Below are 5,264 nucleotides of genomic sequence, written 5' to 3' on the forward strand. Positions count from 1 at the left end.
GAACTTGTCCAGCAGGTTGTTAAAAAGGTCACACGACAAACTATCTCCTTGTCTGAATCCTCGTTCGGTATTAATGGGCTCCGAGAGGTCTTTTCAGACTTTAACTGCTGATCTTGTGCCCGTTAAAGTTATTCTGCATAGCCGAATTAATTTTGCAAGAATGCCAAACGCATACATTGCGGCACGCTGGATAACACTTTATATGCGATGGAAAGGAGACTTATTCCTTGATAGATGGCACATATCGTCCTGTCTCCTGTTTTGTGCACGGGACACAGAATGCTGAAGTTCCAATCATTGGGCATGCATTCTTCTAGCATAATTATGCTAATCAGCTGGTGCATGCTCCTTACCAGCATCTGACCACCAGTCTTGATTAGCTCGGCTTGTAACCCATCGGCACCTGCTGTTTTATTATTCTTCAGCCGATTGATTTCTATTCTGACTTCATCTTGGCTAGGTGGTAAACACTCTATACCGTCATCTATTATTTGTTCTAGGGTATCCACTTCACTGCTACTATTTGATACCCGAAGTTTTTCAAAATGCTCCTTCCAGATCCTCAGCACGCTGTCTGTATCTGTTTTCCTTCTTTATCTCTACAAGAGGATGTGCCTGCACCAAAGCTTCGGTTTGGTGTTATACCCGTTGGTAGAATTTTCGGACTTCATTCTGACTCCTGTACATCTCGATTTGTCCAGTTAACTAGACAAAAATAATGTGTTTGGTCCATTTCACCCCCCAAAATATCATCTGATCATCATCGAAAACTACAGACGTCGCCCTTGAACATAACCGGAAACTCATGCAAAATTTCCAAGCCATCATGTCGAAATTTAAGCCCTCTAATGGTAATACTAAACAATATCGGAATACATAGAAACCTATAAGTATTAAGGTAAAACTCGCACATCCGAGTAAATGGAACAATACACTTTGTATCAATATCAACCACTACTCTTGGAGTCATGAAGGGCGTAGACCCGAGAAATATGTCATAGAATAAAAATGTTGCTTTTTTTCACCGATCTTCATTAAAATAGTCACGATTATTCTTTGGCCAGATACCCTTCCTCTTGTAGAATTGTTTGGTATTCGGGTCATAATTATGACTTCTAGAACGACCAGATAAAATGTTTATTATCGTATCCCATATTGAAATTAAAAATCGTTGACAAAAAATAGTGTTTTTCAGGAAAATCGATTTATGAACCATTGTACCTTGTAAATTTTTGATATTTCAAGAAGTAAATGTCCTCATTAGTTTAAAAGCAAAAAATCCGTCTTAGGTATTTATAAATGTCTAAGTAAGCATCGAATTGAGTACTTTCCACACGTTTTATTTTCCCACCTCCATATAGGCATATTATTATAACATAAATCCTACAACCATTCAAAATTCATGTTCATTAAGCCATAAAGACGACAAATGTCCACAATCGTTTTTCTTTTTTTTTACACATGAATAGTTTGATTTATTCACTTGGAACATAGAACATTAGATCGCATGTTACATATCATTGGCTTTGCTAAATCACCGTGATTTTACTTTGTGTTCGCCATATATTTTCAAAAAAAGGAGAAAAATGTGAATAGTTTGGGCTTGGTAGATGGCAATATGTTTTATGACAACGTTTGTGTGATTGCTGGTAATAAAACATAATGGCCAGTTTCTGTTTGACTGACTGGCTAGCTGGCTGATAAGTTAAAAGCATGCAATTGCTTGTTCATAATGTCTTAATTTTTCAGTTCAACTTTTGTTTGTTTGTTAATTTCATAGCCCTAATAACTCTGTTTGTCGCAGATTTTTGGGAAAGGTGTGGATTTTTATGGCATAGGTATATAAATAACATAACTTGTCACATTAGGGAATGAAATTCTCTTTAAAGCTGTTTTTTTTAATTGTGGGAATTCTTAGAATTGCCTAGAAGTGGAGGGTAGATTTGGAAAGAAGCGAATTAAAAAAGAGATGGGGTCTAAGAAAATATGGTTTACATTTGAAATATTTTTTCATAATTAAATTTGATTAATGTGGTTCCCTAATAAATGTGGTATTTGAAGGTTTTTATACTATCTCCGTTAATTATCTTCACTTCAAATCATTTTTGAATGACTTTTAATTTCAATTATATTTAAAATTGTTTTCAATTAGCAAAAAGCCTCATTCACCAACGAAAGAAAAATAAAACTTATAAATGATGATTATTCAGGGCACTTGTTTAATTAAAATGCCATCAACGTCAATTTATTTATTAAACATTTAATGCAATTAATTTAGAATTACGAAAAAACAACAACAATTCCATTAAAACCAACAATAACCACACACTCTTCCATACCACATTTGAAATTATAGAAATTCTAAAAGGAAGTTTCATATTTATTCATTCTCATACTTTCTTTCCGCCAGTGCATTCTGTGGTGGTTATTATGCCTCGAAGCACGCTTGCTACGATTAAAATAAATATGAAACTCCATCTTTCACTGCGCCGTGATATATGAACCATTCATTTATTCCCTTTTTCTAGACATTTTTTTTTATTTTTGTTTTCCTATCTGAGGAGTGAGTGAGCCGGGATACTGGTTCGCTCTCTTGTTCTGTGGCAAACAGAATTATTTTTAGCCAAACACTTTAGCACGTTTTGTACACTATGTCGGACGACGATATCGTGTATTTTTATATCTTTGGCTGGTGCAACTTGAATGCACAACAATAGCGGCAACAACACTTCAACACATAAAACTGCAAAACACCAAACACATAAGGCACTTGCCGCATTGGGAAAAAAAGTTATCGGAATTTTCAAATGTTTCACTTAAATTTCAGCCATAGCATAGCATTTCATTGAATGAATATGAATTCTTGGCATTATCATAATTTTCAATGTAACAAAATTCTACTTAATAGCAAATGATGGGTTTAATTTTCAAGCCGCAGCTATAAAAATGTAATTTTTTTTTAGAATAAAAAAGGAAGACACAAGGAGTTTCCCAGAAAATCTGACCAATAGTCTAAAAAACTTCTAGTCAGAACAACACCGAACAATAGCTAATATGAAAAATAATAAAATGTAGTAATGTTAGATTTACGAATGTCCAATATATATATTTACTATATATCTACTGTTACAAAAGGAGTTGCCAATTTAATCCAAACTTTGAAAATCGTAATATTATGGGAATATCCAAAATTAAAGACTCTAGTTAAAGACTAGACGTCGGGCTTAGATTAAATATTTGTAAGTACCTTGATGGGTGACGTAGGGGATGATAGATACCAATCACCGGCTCTGATTTGCTTTAACATGGCAAAACCGATGCTTATCTTAATTCCTTTTTCATCTCAATTGTGGTCACTGACCTTCCCGCGGTCATCACCCGTTGATATGTGAAAAAGCAACAAAAAAGAAAACCAAACCCCATAATTTGACGATCCGCCCAAACGTAAAATGAACCACGAGCTACGAATATGCACTTGGAATGTGCGCACGTTGTACAGAACAGGCTCCGTTTTTGCTTTGGCGGATATACTCAAGAAGTACAAAGCCGATATTATTGCCTTACAGGAAATGCGATGGAAAGGGACAGGCGAATGTAAATCAGATGATTATGCACTGTATTATAGCTGCCATGAAACGAGAAATGAATGCCCTGAAACGAGACATGAATTAAAAGACCTCGTCTCCAGATTTACTACAGTTGATGAGCGAATTACTATAATCCGTATAAATGCGAAGTTCTTTTACATCAGTCTTATTGGTGTCCATGCTCCGACGGAAGACAAAGACGAACACACCAAAGACATATTTTACTAGCACCAAGAAACAGCATATAACCGCTGCCCTAGGCATGGTATTAAAATTCTGCCAGGAGATTTTAATGCAAAAATCGAGAGGAAAATATTTTTGGCTTCACCGTTCAGCCTACATAAAGAAACATCCGACAACGGCATGATGTTGATTAACTTCGAGGCAGAAAAAATATCGTAGTTAGCAGCACCAGATTCAAGCAACTCGATATACACAAAGTCTCCTAGATTTCTTCGGATCGAACAACAGAAAATCAATTTAATCATGTTGTGATAAACGGAAGGCATTCTATAAACCAGTTTTTTAATCCGCGCCAAATCCTAGAAAATATCCACGAAAAACTCATCGACACAGTCCAACTTTTTGTCGACTATAAAGCCGCATTTGACAGCCCTATCCGTCCAGAGGTGTTTAAAACCATATCTGCTCTTGACATTCCTACAAAATTAATTCGGCTATGCAGGATGACTACAACTGGCACAAGATTAGCAGTTAAAGTTGGAAAGGCCCTCTCGGAGCCCTTTAATATCGAACGAAGATTCAGATATGATGACAGATTGTCGTGTGACCTATTTAACATCCTGCTGGAAAAGGCCATACGAGATGCAAATGTGAACAGAAATGACACTGTACACCAAACAACACATGGTACTTGTCTACTCGTCGATATAAGGGGTCGAACATTGCGAGCGGAAACAGCCACCACTGAACAAATTGAGATGGAGTCTGCCAAAGAAGGTCTGGCAGTAAACGGAGAGAAGACTAGTGTTGGCCAACAGATGCTACTATGGTCTAAGTAAGCAGTTTAGAAACAAGTCCACATACCGCCACACCAAACTCACACTCTACAAGACCCTGATACTACCCGTGCTGTTATATGGATCTGAAGCATGGATACTTACGCAAGCAGATGAGGCAGCTCATGGAGTTTTTGAGAGAAAAAATTTTCGAAAGATCTGTGGGTCGATCTGCATTGAAGTGAATATCGTCGTCGAATGAACCATGAGTTGTACCATTTATTTTCGGACATCAGCATTGTCAGACGTATCGAGTTGTGCCTAAATAAAAGAAGAATTGTGTGCATGTCAGGGGTTTCCTAAATTTGGCTACATGTTCTTTTAACGATTTTTTCCGAATTGTAAAAAACCCAGAGTTCACCGTCCTATGTTGGTCAAGCAGAACAGTCGCCAGAAGCAACAATTTGCTTGAAAGTTCTTCTTTCACGAACAACTTTTTTATTCAACTTTAACTAGATCCACACGTTCGATTGATGTTTTAATGCGGACACATATGAAACGTCTTTTTAACCACAGCATTGATATGTTTTCAAAATTCCTTTGCAGATATCGACGGAATGAAGTTCGAAACTGTTATTATTAATATTATATTTGTATGCGGGTGAAATAATAGCCCCGTGATGCATCTTTCTTCATCGATACTTCCTCTATTTCTCCT

The sequence above is a fragment of the Musca vetustissima genome, unplaced genomic scaffold (assembly GCF_032173495.1).
Source record: "Musca vetustissima isolate MV318-11 ecotype Yass unplaced genomic scaffold, APGP_CSIRO_Mvet_v1 utg44835, whole genome shotgun sequence".
Lineage (NCBI taxonomy): Eukaryota > Metazoa > Arthropoda > Insecta > Diptera > Muscidae > Musca > Musca vetustissima.